Consider the following 18277-nt stretch of genomic DNA (forward strand, 5'->3'; position numbering starts at 1 on the left):
TGTGAGTAGAGGTAGAATGGAACCAGTGAGCGGAGAGGTAGAATGGGATGTTGGAGGAGAGGTAGAATGGGATGTGTGAGGAGAGGTAGAATGGAATGTGTGTGAGTAGAGGTAGAATGGAACCAGTGAGTGGAGAGGTAGAATGGGATGTTGGAGGAGAGGTAGAATGGGATGTGTGAGGAGAGGTAGAATGGAACCAGTGAGTGGAGAGGTAGAATGGGATGTTGGAGGCGAGGTAGAATGGGATGTGTGAGGAGAGGTAGAATGGGATGTGTGAGAGTAGAGGTAGAATGGGATGTGTGAGGAGAGGTAGAATGGGATGTGTGAGGAGAAGTAGAATGGAATGTGTGAGGAGAGGTAGAATGGGATGTGTGAGGAGAGGTAGAATGGGATGTGTGAGGAGAGGTAGAATGGGATGTGTGAGAGGAGAGGTAGAATGGGATGTGTGAGGAGAGGTAGAATGGGATGTGTGAGGAGAGGTAGAATGGGATGTGTGAGGAGAGGTAGAATGGGATGTGTGAGGAGAGGTAGAATGGGATGTGTGAGGAGAGGTAGAATGGGATGTGTGAGGAGAGGTAGAATGGGATGTGAGAGGAGAGGTAGAATGGGATGTGTGAGGAGAGGTAGAATGGGATGTGTGAGGAGAGGTAGAATGGGATGTGAGAGGAGAGGTAGAATGGGATGTGTGAGGAGAGGTAGAATGGGATGTGTGAGGAGAGGTAGAATGGGATGTGTGAGGAGAGGTAGAATGGGATGTGTGAGGAGAGGTAGAATGGGATGTGTGAGGAGAGGTAGAATGGGATGTGAGAGGAGAGGTAGAATAGGATGTGTGAGGAGAGGTAGAATGGGATGTGTGAGGAGAGGTAGAATGGGATGTGTGAGGAGAGGTAGAATGGGATGTGTGAGGAGAGGTAGAATGGGATGTGTGAGGAGAGGTAGAATGGGATGTGTGAGAGTAGAGGTAGAATGGGATGTGTGAGGAGAGGTAGAATGGGATGTGTGAGGAGAGGTAGAATGGGATGTGTGAGGAGAGGTAGAATGGGATGTGTGAGGAGAGGTAGAATGGGATGTGTGAGGAGAGGTAGAATGGGATGTGTGAGGAGAGGTAGAATGGGATGTGTGAGGAGAGGTAGAATGGAATGTGTGAGAGTAGAGGTAGAATGGGATGTGTGAGGAGCAATAGAATGGGATGTGTGAGGAGCAATAGAATGGGATGTGTGAGGAGAGGTAGAATGGAATGTGTGAGGAGCAATAGAATGGGATGTGTGAGGAGAGGTAGAATGGAATGTTGTAAAGGAAATAGCCATATTTCAAGAGATACACCATCCTATGAACGGATATTTGACTTTATTAAAACATGAAAACTGGGTTTAAAAATCTAAAAGCCTCAATGACACAGGCTGCAAACAGAACACAGGCTTTTGAGATAAGATCAGTTGTTAACACAAAAGTTGTAAACACCACACAAGCTTTTGAAATGGGAATGGGTTATTGACAATAAAACAATGGCCCTATTGAAGCAAACCATTGGAGTTTCCAGAAAGTCTACAGTTTGGGAGAAACACAATAGCAATGCCCAAGTAAAGTGTTAAAAACTGACACTTCGAACAGAAACACAATATTAAAAAAACAAGTGTCTTTGATAAAAGTAACATCAAATGAAAGACAGGAAACATATGTCAGTAATATAACCAACTAAGATGGCTAGAAAACAAACACCCTGGTTGAAGTGTTTTCAATTTACATATTGTAAAAGTACCTACAGAAGACTTTGAAAATAGGACTTCAATAGATGACACCAAGCAATCACATTATGTTTGTGTTGAATTTGGAACACATAGGATTCACGACGTCTGCTTCCCAACAGCTAGGTGATTTTAGAATTGAATGAAAGTCCTTCGATAAAAATGGCATCAAATAGATACATAAGTTATAACCGTTTTTTATGATATGTTTTGAACACCTAAACAACAGACAGGATTCTGAGAGTTGGCAGCTGAAATGACAGTAAGAATAGAAAATAATTCAATAGAGAATGACTAGAGATAATTAGCTTACATCAGCAGAAAACTTCAAAGGATAAACCACTTAAAAAAGGTATAAAAATAGAGCTTTTCAGATGGAAAGTCAGAAGTCGCTGGAAAGGGCAAGCAATTCTCAACTTCAGAGGCAGGCTCTGTAAGTTTTTAATTCTTTGAGTCTCGGGGATCAAAAAGGTACTCTTATTTGATTTTGGTGGATATTCTGGATTAGAAATAATAACAAATGTAAAAATATACAAAGTTAAGATTTGAGAATAAGGATTTGCGAATAAGAAATGTAAGCTATTCGTATTTTGAACTGTTAAAAACGCGATTGACTCACAAGCTGTTAACTGTATGTCGGCTCTTAAATAAATCTATATCTTTTTAGAATTGTCTCACAGAGTACTTCTGTATCAAACTCACAAACTCAATCTCTGTACACTCTTTGGTGAGGAGTTGCAGATTCTGGGGGAGTATTCTGGACCCTCATAATATCCGGAAGGTTACAGTCTAGTTAAACTTATTAAAGTTCTATCTGGAAGATGGTAACATCTTCAAGTCATTCCTCTCCTTTAGAGAGAGATAGCCTGGACCTTTAGACCCAATTAAGCGTCTTATAGAATTCGGCGATCTCTAACTTTAGTTGAAGGTGAACGTCTGGGGAATACGTCTGATCTGGTGTAGCCCGAAAAGGGCTAGGACTAGTAATTATCCCTTCAATGTGAGAGTAGAGGTAGAATGGGATGTGAGAGAGTAGAGGTAACATGGGATGTGAGAGACTTTGCCCAGAATGTATATTCAAGTGAGGTTGTAATAAGGTGAATGAATTGGCTGCGCAAATAGAGGTAAACGAATATGATTTGGTTGGGATTACAGAAACGTGGCTCAAGGATGGCCAAGACTGGGAACTGAACATCCAGGGGTATTCGATATTCAGGAAAGATAGGCAAAAAGGAAAGGGAGGAGGGGTAGCATTACTGGTTAAAGAAGGGATTAACACAATTGTAATGAAGGATATTAGCTCTGATGATGTGGAATCTGTATGGGTAGAATTGAGAAATACTAAGGGGAAAAAAACATTAGTGGGAGTGGTATATAGACCTCCAAACAGTAAGGCAGAGGTTGGGGATGGCATTAAAAGGGAAATTAAAGAAGCGTGCAATAAGGGCACAGCAGTCATCATGGGTGACTTTAATCTACATATAGATTGGGCCAACCAAATTAGTAACAATACTGTGGAGGAGGAATTCCTGGAGTGTTTACGGGATGGTTTCCTGGACCAATATGTTGAGGAACCAACCAGAGATCAGGCCATCTTAGACTGGGTATTATGTAATGAGAAAGGATTAATTAGCAATCTTGTTGTACGAGGCCCCTTGGGTCGGAGCGATCATAATATGATCAAATTCTTCATTAAGATGGAGAATGAAGTAGTTGACTCAGAAACTAGGGTCCTCAATTTAAATAAAGGAAACTATGATGGTCTGAGGAGTGAGTTGGGTAGGATTGATTGGGGAATGGCACTCAAAGGGTTGACGGTGGATAGGCAATGGCAAACATTCAAAGACCGAATGGGTGAACTACAGAAGTTGTTCATCCCAGTTTGGCATAAAAATAAAACAAAAAAGGTGACTCAACCGTGGCTAACAAGGGAAATTAGGGATAGCATAAGATCCAAGGAGAGGACATACAAATTGGCCAGAAAAAGCAATAATCCTGAGGATTGGGAGCAGTTCAGGATTCAACAAAGGAGGACAAAGGGATTAATTAAGAAAGGGAAAATAGAATATGAAAGTAAGCTTGCGGGGAACATAAAAGCTGACTGTAAAAGCGTTTATAGATATGTAAAGAGAAAAAGATTGGTGAAGTCAAGCGTAGGTCCCTTGCAGTCAGAATCGGGGGAATTTATAATGGGGAGCAAAGAAATGGCTGACCAACTAAGTACATATTTTGGTTCTGTCTTCACAAAGGAGGACACAAATAACCTCCCAGAAATACCGCGGAACATAGGGTCTGATGAAAGGGTGGAACTGCAAGAAATCAGTATTTGTAGGGAAATGGTGATAGGAAAATTGATGGGACTGAAGGCCGATAAATCCCCAGGGCCTGATAATCTACATCCCAGGGTATTAAGGAAGTGGCCCTAGAAATAGTAGATGCATTGCTGGTCATCTTCCAGAACTCAATAGACTCTGGAACAGTACCCATGGATTGGAGGGTAGCTAATGTTACCCCACTATTCAAAAAAGGTGGCAGAGAAAAAGCGGGGAATTATAGACCGGTAAGCCTGACATCGATAGTGGGGAAAATGCTAGAGTCCATTATAAAAGATGTAATAGCAGAGCACTTGGAAAGCAGTGACAGGATCGGACAAAGTCAACATGGATTTACAAAAGGTAAATCATGCTTGACTATCTACTGGAATTTTTTGAGGATGTACAGGAAACTTTGTGCTATCCGGCACCCACGGGATCGAGCTACTGCCATTGCCTCAAAACTTCCGGATAGACCAGCGTCAATGTTATCAAATAGGAGCTTTTCATCCCCGTATCTGACAACAAAGACTGTTGCTTAGCAACAGCTTGTCAGCACTCGGCCCGTGGCTTGGAAGCGTCTCTGAAGCTGTTGCTAAGATACAGAGACGCTTTCTAGAGCCTGCCGTATCTGACCACAAACACTGTTGCTCGGCAACAGCTTGTAAACACTCGGCCCAGTAGCTTGGAAGCGTCTCTGAAGCTGTAGCTAAGCTGCAAAGATGCTTTCCAGAGCCTGCCTGTGAAAAGAATGCTAGGAGAAGAAAAAAACCCTAACCAAAACGGCTGCTGATTTCTGCCGTTAGATCGAAGTTGCCGGTCATTCAACCTCCGGATAGCACAAAGTTTCCTGTAACTGGTAAAAAAGATAAGGGAGAACCAGTGGATGTGGTGTATTTGGACTTTCAGAAGGCTTTCGATAAGGTCCCGCATAAGAGGTTAGCGTGCAAAATTAAGGCACATGGGATTGGGGGCAAGGTATTGACTTGGATAGAGAACTGGTTGGCGGACAGAAAGCAAAGAATTGGAATAAACGGGTCATTTTCTGAGTGGCAGGCAGTGACTAGTTGGGTACCGCAGGGATCAGTCCTAGGACCCCAGCTGTTCACAATATATATTAATGATCTGGAAGAGGGAATTGGATGTAATATCTCCAAATTTGCAGACGACACAAAGCTGGGTGGGAGGGCATGCTGTGAGGAGGATGTCATGAAACTCCAGTACGATTTGGACAGGTTGGGTGATTGGGCAGAAACATGGCAAATGCACTATAATGTGGATAAATGTGAGGTTATCCACTTTGGTGGCAAAAACAGGAAGGCAGATTATTATTTGAATGGCAATAGATTGGGAGAAGGGGAAGTGCAAAGAGACCTGGGTGTTCTTGTGCACCAGTCGCTGAAGGTAAGCATGCAGGTGCAGCAGGCGGTTAAGAAGGCAAATGGTATGTTGGCCTTCGTAGCAAGAGGGTTCGAGTACAAGAACTAGGATGTCTTGCTGCAGTTGCACAGGGCCTTGGTGAGACCGCACCTTGAGTATTGTGTGCAGTTTTGGTCACCTTACCTGAGGAAGGACGTTCTTGCCATGGAGGGAGTGCAGCAAAGATTCACCAGGCTGATACCTGGGATGGCAGGAATGACGTACGAGGAGAGATTGTGTCATTTGGGCTTATACTCACTGGAGTTTAGAAGATTGATAGGGGATCTCATCGAAACCTATAAAATTCTGTCAGGTCTGGACAGACTAGATGCAGAAAGGATGTTTCTGATGGCCAGGGAGTCCAGAACCAGGGGTCATAGTCTATGGATAAGGGGTAAGCCATTTAGGACTGAAATGAGGAGGAATTTCTTCACCCAGAGAGTGGTGAACCTGTGGAATTCTCTGCCACAGAGGGCGGTGGAGGCCAGTTCATTAAATATATTCAAGAAAGAGTTGGATATATTTCTTGAGGCTAAAGGGATCAAGGGATATGGGGAGAAGGCAGGGACAGGGTACTGAATTTGGATGATCAGCCATGATCTCATTGAATGGCGGAGCAGGCTCGAATGGCCGAATGGCCTACTCCTGCTCCTATCTTCTATGTTTCTATGTTCTTTTTTACCAAACCTCCAGACCTTGACATAATGGCCATCTTGATGGTTTACCTGCTAATCAATTTAACCAGATGCTGAGGACGTCGTGGATATCATGTTTGAGCAGTTGGTCACACCACAGGCAAAGGTTGCACAGGCAGAAAGGGAATGTGTGACCAACAGGCAGAGTAGTAGGTGCAGGCAGGTAGTGCAGGAGTCCCCTTTGGACATACCCTTCTCAAACAGATATACCACTTTGAATACTGTTGGGGGGGATGGCTTACCAGGGGAAGAACTATAGTAATAGGGGATTCTATTGTAAGGGGAATAGATAGGTGTTTCTGCGGCCGCAAACGAGACTCCAGGATGGTGTGTTGCCTCCCTGGTGCAAGGGCCAAGGATGTCTCAGAGTGGCTGCAGAACATTTTGGAAGGGGAGGGTGAACAGCCAGTTGCCCTGGTGCATATAGGTACCAACGATATAGGTAAAAAACAGGATGAGGTCCTAAAAGCTGAATACAGGAAACTTTGTGATATCCGGCACCAACGGGACTGAGCTGTTGCCGATCTATCAAAACTGCCGGACATACAAAGTTAATGTTGAAGCATACGGAGGTTTTCATCTCCGTATCTGACAACAAACACTGTTGCTTAGCAACAGCTTCTAATCAGTCAGCTGCAGCTGCAAGCGTCTCTAGCTGAAGCTGTTGCTATAGCTACAGACCTTGCAGTGCCTGACTGGGAAAAAAAAGCAACGAGAACTAAAAAAACTTATAGAAAATGGCTCCTGATTCTTGCTGTTAGATCGAGTATTCCGGACATATAACCTCCGGAAAAACCAAAGTTTCCTGTATAGGGAGTTAGGAGGTAATTTTAAAAAAGGACCTCAAAGGTAGTAATCTCAGGATTACTACCAGTGCCACGTGCTAGTCAGAGTAGAAATAGAAGGATATTTCAGATGAATATGTGGCTAGAGGAATGGTGCAAGGGGGAGGGATTCAAATTCCTGGGACATTGGAACCGGTTCTGGGGGAGGTGGGACCAGTACAAACCAGACGGTTTGCACCTGGGCAGGACCGGAACCGATGTCCTAGGGGGAGTATTTGCTAGTGCTCTGGGGAAGGGTTTAAACTAAAATGGCAGGGGGTTGGGAACCTGAGCAAGGAGACAGAGGAAAGGGAAACAAGAATAGAAGCAAAAGACAGGAAGGAGAAAAACAAAGGTGGCAGTCAGAGAAATCAAGGGTTTAAATCAAACATGGCCACAGTAAATAATAATTCTAAAAGATCTAAGAGCTTTAAAAAAACAAGCCTGAAGGCTTTGTGTCTTAATGCGAGGAGCATTCGTAATAAGGTGGATGAATTAGCTGCGCAAATAGAGGTAAACGAATATGATATGATTGGGATTACGGAAACATGGCTCCAGGGTGGCCAAGGCTGGGAACTCAACATCCAGGGGTATTCAATATTCAGGAAAGATAGGCAAAAAGGAAAAGAAGGTGGGGTAGCATTGCTGGTTAAAGAGGGGATTAACGCAATTGTAAGGAAGGATATTAGCTCTGATGATGTGGAATCCGTATGGGCGGAACTGAGAAATACCAAGGGGCAGAAAATGTTAGTGGGAGTGGTATATAGACCTCCAAACAATAATGCCGAGGTTGGGGATGGCATTAAAAGGGAAATTAAAGAAGCATGCAATAAGGGCACAGCAGTTATCATGGGTGACTTTAATCTACATATAGTTTGGGCTAACCAAATTAGTAACAATACCGTGGAGGAGGAATTCCTGGAGTGTATACAGGATGGTTTCCTGGACCAATATGTCGAGGAACCAACTGGAGATCAGGCCATCTTAGACTGGATATTATGTAATGAGAAAGGATTATAATTAGCAATCGTGTTGTGCGAGGCCCCTTGGGTCAGAGCGATCATAATATGATAGAATTCTTCATTAAGATGGAGAGCGAAGTAGTTGACTCAGAGACTAGGGTCCTGAATTTAAATAAAGGAAACTACAATGGTATGAGGCGCGAGCTGGGTAGGATTGATTGGGGAATGTCACTCAAAGGGTTGACGGTGGATAGGCAATGGCAAACATTCAAAGATCGCATGGATGAGCTACAGAATTTGTTCATCCCAGTTTGGCATACGAATAAAACAAAAAAGGTGACTCAACTGTGGCTAACAAGGGAAATTAGGGATAGCATAAGATCCAAGGAGAGGACATATAAATTGGCCAGAAAAAGCAGTAAACTTGAGAAATGGGAGCTGTTTAAGGTTCAACAAAGGAGGACAAAGGGACTAATTAAGATGGGGAAAATAGAGTATGAGAGTAAGCTTGCAGGGAACATAAAAATTGACTGTAAAAGTTTTTATAGATATGTGAAGAGAAAAAGATTGGTGAAGTCAAGCTTGCAGTCAGAATCAGGGGAATTTATAATGGGGAACAAAAAAATGGCAGACCAATTAAATACATACTTTGGTTCTGTCTTCACAAAGGAGGACACAAATAACCTCCCAGAGATGTCGGGGAACATAGGGTCTAATGAGAGGGAGGAACTGAAAGAAATCAGTATTTGTAGGGAAATGGTGTTGGGGAAATTAACGGGATTGAAAGCCGATAAATCCCCAGGGCCTGATAATCTACATCCTAGGGTACTTAAGGAAGTGGCCCTAGAAATAGTAGATGCATTGCTGGTCATCTTCCAAAATTTGATAGACTCTGGAACAGTACCCATGGATTGGAGGGTAGCTAATGTTACCCCACTATTCAAAAAAGGTGGTAGAGAGAAAACGGAATTATAGACCGGTAAGCCTGACATCGGTAGTGGGGAAAATGCTAGAGTCCATTATAAATGATGTAACAGCAGAGCACTTGGAAAATAGTGGCAGGATCGGACAAAGTCAACATTGATTTACAAAAGGTAAATCGTGCTTGACTAATCTACTGGAATTTTTTGAGGATGTAACTGGTAAAATAGATAAGGGAGAACCAGTGGATGTGGTGTATTTGGACTTTCAGAAGGCTTTCGATAAGGTCCCACATAAGAGATTAGCGTGTAAAGTTTGCAGACGACACAAAGCTGGGTGAGCGTGTGTGCTGTGAGGAGGATGCTGAGAAACTCCAGTACGATTTGGACAGGTTGGGTGATTGGGCAGAAGCATGGCAGATGCAATATAACATGCATAAATGTGAGGTTATCCACTTCGGTGTCAAAAACAGGAAGGCAGATTATTATCTGAATGGCAATAGATTGGGAGAAGGGGAAGTGCAACGAGAACTGGGTGTCCTTGTGCACCAGTCGCTGAAGGTAAGCATGCAGGTGCAGCAGGTGGTTAAGAAGGCAAATGGTATGTTGGCCTTCATAGCAAGAGAGTTCGAGTACAGGAGCAAGGATGTCTTGCTGCAGTTGTACAGGGCCTTGGTGAGACCACACCTTGAGTATTGTGTGCAGTTTTGGTCGCCTTATCTGAGGAAGGATGTTCTTGCCATGGAGGGAGTGCAGCGAAGATTCACCAGGCTGATACCTGGGATGGCAAGAATGACGTATGAGGAGCGATTGGGTCGATTGGGCTTATATTCGCTGGAGTTTAGAAGAATGAGAGGGGATCTCATTGAAACTTATAAAATTCTAACAGGACTAGACTAGATGCAGGAAGGATGTTCCCGATGGTTGGGGAGTCCAGAACCAGGGGTCACAGTCTAAGGATAAGGGGTAAGCCATTTAGGACAGAGATGAGGAGGAATTTCTTCACCCAGAGAGTGGTGAACCTGTGGAATTCTCTACCACAGAAGGCAGTGGAGGCCAATTCATTAAATATATTCAAGAAGGAGTTGGATATATTTCTTAAGGCTAAAGGGATCAAGGGATATGGGGAGAAAGCAGGGACAGGGTACTGAATTTGGATGATCAGCCATGATCTCGTTGAATGGCGGAGCAGGCTCGAGAGGCCGAATGGCCTACTCCTGCACCTATCCTCTATGTATCTATGTATTTCCTGTCTGAATTTACAAAGGAACAGGAGATGAGTTGGACAATCCCAGATAAATAATGCAAACTTGCTAATAGTTGCTATGTATTAGCTTTGGTGCCTCCATTGTTCTGGTCAATTTGCGATTAACACCTCACATGGGATTTTGCTGACCCATCTGCTTCTTCCTACTCTCCCATTGTCCCGACTAATCTCCAACATTAGCATATTCGAATCGGACAATGACCCCAAGATGTTATGATTAACTTTGATGGAACACCTGACAGAGCAAATTCTAACACGAGACTCATGTAATATAGTTTTTGTAAAAGCTGTGACCTGTTACAGATTAAATAAAGCCACTAATGAGGTTTACAAACCAAAAAAGAGCAACTGATTTCATGATTTTTAAGAGTTTGTCTGATTGTCTCATGATTTGAGATGGTGGGGTGACAATATGGCATTACTGTATATATGCTTCTAAGTGGTTGCTGTTGCTGTCATTGTAAAAGTTATTGTTGTAAAATTTGTTGCTGCAAAATTTGCTCACGGGACAAAAAGGTCACGCTCAAAGGAATTTGTGGCTCGCTCAGTACAAAAAAATTTAGAGGGAACATTGGTGAAGGGACGGGGATGGACAAAAAGCCAGAGTTGAAGGAAATCAGAGTTCTTGAAGGGTTATAGGGCTAGAGGAAAGTACAGAGTGATCTCAGTTAGGAACTAGTCAGTTCATGGAAGTTTTCCTGAAATGAAGCAGGGTTCCAACCATCTGTAAGGAAGATCTTTCTCTAGAAAGTGATATCACTCAATAACCAGTTAGAAAGTATTCAGACTCCAGACACTGATTTTGACCAATCATTCTATGCAGCCCGCTGGATGGGGCAGAAATAGAAAGCGAGCCGGAGCTCGAGCTGCACATTAGTCTACCCACTTTCGCTTCTCGTGGGTCAGAGACAGTCCCTAACTGCAGCCTGGGAACATAAAGTACTTAATTCAATTTATTAATTTGCAATAGTGATTCTCCCTGGCCTGATTTTAAAAGGATCCATTCCGTGATTCTGGGCCCCAATGGCAGACGTCCGTATCCATAATGGACTGCATACTCGAATATGCCCTATCCATTTTAGAGTCGAGTCATGGCTGCTCCACTCCATGACTCTTTTACAAAAGAAAGAGACCAGTGCTGTGTCTTTTCTCTTCCAGTACCCAGAGTATGATGGCATGGGGGTTCTCATCACTGTCTTAGACACAGGTGTGGATCCCGGAGCACAAGGTCAAGCCTTGTGAAGCCTTGGGCTCCCGTACTCAGCAGACTAAAAAGAGAACGCCTCTCGCATCAGAGGCCCTGCAGATTTGAGCCACGTAGACTTTCAGTACAACATGTAATCAATCGATCAATCATTTCATTCATTTAGTAATGGAAGATTTTACTATTTTACACTACATTTTTTGTATTTAAGATAGTATCTGACTACTATCTCAATTTATGCTTATGTTTATGCAATGTTCCCTCTAATTTTATTTCATGCGCAGTCAATATAAATTTGCTACGCGGCTTTTAAAGACTTTTAGGCGAAACAATTCGGTTGATTTGCGCACCCGTATCGGGGCGCAAAGCAACTAGCGCCTGGGTGCGGTGCCGCCAATGCCTCCTGCGAAATTCAGCGGGAGGTTAGCGGCGGCGGTAACCGTTATCGCCCCGCAGTGCTGCATCGCCGGTGATGATGTAATCGCCGTGTGCAGCGCCTTGGCCATGATCTTCGGTAGCGCCCCCTGACTTACCACCAGACGCTATGTCCAACAGGGTCAGGGGGGCCTACCTGCGGCCGGGGAGGCGCAAATTAAAGGGGAGGTGCCGGGCAGCCATTTTTGTTGCTGGCCGCCTGCCAGCACCTGCCTCCGTTGCAGTCCCCGGCCTTTTGTCCAGCCCCCCGCGGGAAGCCGGCTGCGCTCCATGAGCCCGGCACTTCTCTTGACTGCTGGGCTCTTTTGCCGGCAGTCCGATCCCTGGTGGCCCAGCTGGGCCCCCGGGTCATGCTGCTCTAGGCCCCTCCCCTTTAACAAGGGGAGGAAGGCCTGCAGTATCGTGGCACGTGGCGCCGTGATATTCACTCACAGCTCCCCAAGAGGGAGGCAGGGCGCTCCCAGTAGTGCCCCGCCTCCCTCTTGGGGCGCTACCAGTGAATTTCGGGTGCGGGGCACTAATTTTTTCGGGGCGCTAAAAGTAGCACCCCAGCAAAGTTAGCGCCCCAATTTTTCCCCATTAAAGTATTAAGTTCATTTTATTCATTTTCCAAGTTTCTGTTTAAAAAAGGTTGGGCTAGATTTTCAGTTGCTTGCGCCAGCAGTTAGCGCCTTAAGAGAAGTGATTTTCGGGCGCTATGCGTGTAGCGCCCGGGCGCAGCGCAGTTTGCGCCCCGCCCCAAATTAAGTTGCCCGTTAGCGCCGGCGCAAAGTTTAGCGGCCGCCCGGATGCGCGCGCAGAAAATGACGTCACATCCTCGTGCAACGCCCTTTGGCCGCCCCGAATCCAAACTTCAGTCGGACCGCCCCATTGTGCGGCTGGCGTCCAGAGCGTTTGTAAAATGGAACGCAACACACCCTGGGGAGCGCAAATTAAAGGGCACTCCTCCTGCACTATAAAAGGCAGTCTGCATGTGTTGTGTGGAAGGATCCAGTGTGTTGTTGTGAACGGTGTATTTATGTTTCCGACCACCACCACCACCACCCTCCTCCTCCTCCTCGACTCTGCCTTTGAAAAAAAACATGCACCCTTCCCCTTTAAGAGCTCACTGGCACCAGAGTGTCTGCCGTGCGCTGCGCCCGAGCTCGGGTGTTGCGCTCTGCACCGCCGGCTTAGCGCCTAAAGATAGTAGTGGAACGCCTCTTTTAGCGCTCCACCAACCTCTTAGGGCGAAGCCACTGAATTTCCGGGAACGGGGCGCTACTTCGGGCGGGCGCTAAGGTTAGCGCCCCAAAACTGTCTATACTGAAAATCTAGCCCGTTATCTTTAAGGTACCATTGGGGAGGGAGGTCCAGGAATCTGGGAGGATTAGGGCAATCTGGGAGGCATTGTAGGGACTGTTGAGCACAATAAAGTAGCAGGAGGGTAGTCCTGTGGTCCAACAGCCCTGGAGATGGGGAATCATCAAGAACATTGGTAGGGCCAGGATCTGGCAGGCCTCCTTCTCCAATCCATTCTTGGACCCTTTGGGGCTTATGCCACTGTCTCTACCTCCACCCACATCACTTTCATCATTGTCAACCAGTTTCTGACTTTTAATTCCTGTCTTTTATTCCATATGCACAGACCATGAGCAGACTGTAAACATGAAATTATTTCTGAGAGTAGACTATAAACATGGAGTATTTAATTATCTAACTATGACAACCAGGCTTAGAGTGGAACATGTAGAGACATGGCGGGGTGTGTGGATTTTAACCCTTCAGGACAGGTGAAGAAGGGTTAACCATTCAAAAATATGAAACGTGACCTCAATCCAGTTTTAATGGAGACGGGTTGGGAGAGAGCGACTTACCTGCTCTTCAGAGGAGGGTCCATCGTTTAAATATTTTAATGAGGCTGCGTGCCTCAAATTTAACCAGAGTTTTACATTTAAAGTCTGCGGACTGGGTTTCCCAGGTTTCGGAAAACCCAACAGCTGAAGGGAGGCGAGAAGGGCCAGATTCATCAGCTAAGTGCCTTTACAGCACTGCTTGTGGACCAGGAGGAAGAGTGCTTCACCCCAGCTCCCCAAGCAAACCTGCTTCCCCAACAGCCACAGTCGGACCCCCTCCTGATCGGCTCCTGGCCTGCAATCTCCTCTCCACCTGTCTCCTCCTGGCCCGCAATGTCCTCTCCGCCCTCCCCCCCCCAATCTATTCATGGTCGGCGATGTCACTTCCGCCCTTCCCCCCCACCCCCCCAACACCCGATGTCCACCCCAACTTGCCACGATTTCTCCCTCCCGCCTTTCCGCTCCCTGGCTGCGGCCTGGTGCCAGCCAGCCTCTCAATCTCAGCTGCCGACCAGGAAACTGAGTCAAAAATTTAAATGACGCCCTGCTGTTAATTCGGCATACCTCAAACTCCCCACCCCGCCTCCCCATAAATATTGGGGCCATAAAAACACACACAAGAAAGTAAAAATAGACATATGAGGCTATCATTGCCGCCTATTTAATCAATGGACAGAAATTGTGAGTGAGACTTAGTCATTCAGTCACAGGAACAGAATTTTTTTTGCAATTGTCCATAAGCAATGCCACAGGAAATCAACTAGTAAATTAATATTTAAAATAGCAATCTTTTCTAATTGGAATGTTTGAGCATACAATATAAATTATATATAGAGCAGTAATTACAACATTTAAATGCATCACATTCGTATTCTATGCTATAGCTTAAATTAATCTATCTAATGTAATATTTTGTGTTTGTAGTGACAACCTTCCCTTTTCCCACATAGCTCTGCCTCAACTGTTCCGAGTGCTCCAATCCCTCCTAGGCCTAACCTAGGAGAGTCAGGGAATGAGAGACTTACAGAAAAAGACAGAGAACTAAAGTGAGAAAGAGAGTTGCAGACATCCAGAGATGACAATAAAGAGAAAGACAGAAAGAGTAGAAAAACTAACAGGAAGATGGACGAAGAATTAGAGAATGTGAAAGAGAGAAAGATAGTGAGAGACAGTGAAAGATAGAATGAGAGATAGTGTGGGAGAGATAATGGGAGATAGAGTGAGAGAGAGAGATAGAGTGAGAGATAGATAAATAGATATATATAGAGATAGAGAGAATGAAGAAAAGAAAATTGCTTTAATTTTTGTTATCTATAAATTAGGTATATTGTTGCAAGAATCCATACTTTCTTAGCAGAATCCTAATTCTACTTTTACCTTTCCTGAAGATCTGATTCCTTTAGAAAGTACCATCCCAACTATCAACCATGCCAGAAGCAAGCAGAGGGCTAAATACCAGACTATGGCCTAGAAATTCAGTTGGTAGCGCCTTAGGAGGAGTAGATGTCGGGCGCTAGGCGGCTAGGTGCAGTGCGAACTGCGCCTCTCCCCAACTTCACTAGAGATTTAGCGGCGGCACAAAGTCTTTGCGCGCGCTCAGATGCGCGCGCAGATCATGACGTCATTTCCTCGTGCAACGCCCTTTGTGCGCCCCCAACTGGAAATTCAGTCGCGCCGCCCCATTGTGCGCCCGGCGCCCCTAGCGACTGGTAGAGTGGAACGGTGCTCAGTCGATGCGGGGCGCGGGGGGCGCAAATTAAAGGGCACTCCTCCTGCACGATAAAAGGCTGCCATTTCGCAGCATTCCTTCTTGAGAGATGGATCTTTGCAGAGAGACCAAGGTAGAGAGCTTTCTGCTTTGGCTCAACACTCGGACAGGTACTTATGGCTTCAGGCCACAGCTTTCCACTTGTCTTTGCCTCATTGACATATCATTCTTTGCTAACATATTATGGGGGCTGCAATGGGTGCAAACGCTGGCTTTCTCCATTGCATCCAAAGGGCTCACAGACGCCGTGAGAGAGTGGCAGCCCTGGCTAGACGGAGAGGGGGCAACAGGCGTCGGGAAAGGAGGCCTTACCCACCCAGGGTATACCGCCAGCATTTCTCCTATCTCAACATGTCTGACGAGCAGTGTGTTCGGAGGCTGCGATTCCGAAGGGAGGTGGTCACAGAGATCTGCCAGCTGCTTGGCGGTGATCTGCAGCCACAGCTGAGGAGCAGGACGTCTCTGTCGGTGGCAGTGAAGGTGACTCTCAACTTCTATGCCACCGGCTCCTTCCAATCCGCCACTGGGGACATTTCCAACATCTCCCAGTTCGCCGTGCATTGCTGCATCCGCCAGGTGACCAATGCCCTTTTCAAAAGGAGACGTCAGTTCATCTCCTTCTCCATGGCCCTTGACAAGCAGCAACAGCGTGCAATGGGCTTTGCAGCATTCGCGGGCTTCCCCATGGTGCAGGGCGCCATTGACTGCACACATGTGGCTTTGCGGGCACCTCTGGAGAATGCCGAGGATTACCGCAACCGGAAGGGCTACCATTCGCTCAACGTCCAGCTGGTGTGTGACCACAGGCAGCTCATCCTAGCTGTCAATGCCCGCTTTCCAGGCAGCAGCCACGATGCCTTCATCCTGCGACAGACTTCTGTGGCAGACATGTTCCAGGCCCAGCCTCACCCACGAGGATGGCTTATCGGGGACAAAGGCTATCCTTTGTGTACCTGGCTGATGACCCCGCTCCGTGCGCCCAGCACCCCTGCTGAAGAGGGATACAACGAAAGCCATCAAGCAACCAGGAACATCATCGAACAAACAATCGGCGTCCTGAAGCAACGGTTCCGCTGTCTGGATCGTTCCGGTGGAGCCCTACAATATTCGCCGGAGCGAGTCTCCCATTTCGTGGTCGTTTGCTGCATGCTGCACAACCTGGCTATCCGCAGGACTCAGCCACTGCCACCAGAGATTGGAGGACCACCTGAGGAGGAGGACGAGGAGGAGGAGGAGAAGGACCAGCACAGGAGGGAGGCAGAAAGTGCAAGGGCCGCCCGTCGCCGGCTTATTGAATGTCGCTTCTAGGCCCCCTCTCAGGGAATGGCTTGTGCCAATGTCAGCAGATGAATGTAGCCGCTCCACAAGCCCTCAGCCGAGCAGGGCAACCAGGACTTGACAAAAAAAACATGCACAGTGCAATTTAAGAACAATAATTTATTGCAAACCTCTGCCCTTCCCACATTACAACCTCATGTGGAGAAGCCCCCCCAAAAACACAAAACAACCAGTCTCGGCCTTACAAAAAGAAAGAAAGACACCAGTCTCGGCCTTACAAAAACACAACTACACCAGTCTCGGCCTTACAAAAAGAAAGAAAGACACCAGTCTCGGCCTTACAAAAACACAACTACACCAATCTCGGCCTTAAAAAAAGCACCAGGCATTTGTGCAGAGCTTCTACTTTTTGCCCTGCGAGGGCGATGCCTTTCGCATCCTTGCCTGGACCCTGCCCGCCCTGCAGCTCCTCCTCAATGGGAGCCCAGTGGCTGCAGCAAGGCTGGGGGAAGGCTGCTGAGGGTCAGATGGCGAGACAGCAGATGCCCTTGGGGGTCGGCCTGCACCAGCTCTGGCCTTGGAGGGGCCGGCTGCTGACTGCTCCAACTCTGCCTGGGCGGCAGCAGTCTGTCCAGCGGCTCATGGCAGCTGCAATGGCGGAGTGGCAGTGTCGGCTGCAGGAATGGTGCCAACCTGGCAGATCGCAGGTGCTCGCTGGTCGCCTGAGACATTGGCACTCGCACAGGCCAGCACTGCAGCATGCGCAGCAAACAGCTGAAGAACAGACTGCTGGGCTGCTGCTGCGCGGCGGGTGCCCTGGCGATGCCTGGCTGATCCAGCGAGGGTGGCAGCAGTTAGTGCCCGTGTGGCCCTGGTCTGTGTCCGCATGACAACAGCCAGTGAATGGATGGCATGACTGAGCACTTGGCTCGAAGCCGCCTGTGCTGCCGCGAAGTCCTGTAGACTCCTGGCCTGTGCTGCTCCAAATTGCTGAACACTCCTTGACAAAGACTCAATGGAGTCAGGCATCCTTGCCACTGCAGCCATGAGCTCATTGTGCCTGCGCTCAGCCTGGACGGCCATTTCCTCCAGGAGCTGCACCTCCTCTGCGCTGACCATCGCAGGACTGGAGGCCGCACTCACCCTCTGGGGAGAGGTCCGCCGAGCTTCCCCACCCCTCCCGTGTTGCTGCAGGCCACTGGGCCCCGGAGCTTCACTCTCCTCCGACCCTTCCCCCCAGCTCCCCTCCAGGGAAGACGTGTCCCCTTCCTCGCCATGGGCTGGCGCGGCTGAGGGTGGCACTGATGGGCCGGCTTCCTCTTCCTCCTCCTCGGAATCGGAAGCGCTGACAGTGGCAGCTTGAGGGCCCGCCTCCTCACCTGGCGATTCACCATCTGAAAGCAGGAAGGCACAAGAGTAGCTTTAGAGTGAGGACAGGGCAGCAGCGAGGGAGGCATGAGTGCTGCCATTCACTGCATTGGTCGGACAGTGGCAAAGGATGCTGATCTGAGGCGCAAGTGGAACGAGAGAGGTCAAAAAGGTGATGCCCTTACCATTGGTGCCCAGAACAGGGTCGGCATCTCCACTGGCGACGGGGCCAATCAGCCAGCCTG

General features: G+C 47.1%; 1 pseudogene; it reads right to left on the reverse strand.

The window, feature by feature from the left end:
* The window catches only part of LOC147108643 (sodium- and chloride-dependent neutral and basic amino acid transporter B(0+)-like), a 253377-nt pseudogene that overhangs the window by 190814 nt on the left and 44286 nt on the right, over nt 1-18277 (reverse strand).

Source organism: Somniosus microcephalus, chromosome 13 (assembly GCF_052327205.1).
Source record: "Somniosus microcephalus isolate GS21.2 chromosome 13, FLI_Smic_1.0, whole genome shotgun sequence".
Classification (NCBI taxonomy): Eukaryota; Metazoa; Chordata; class Chondrichthyes; order Squaliformes; family Somniosidae; genus Somniosus; species Somniosus microcephalus.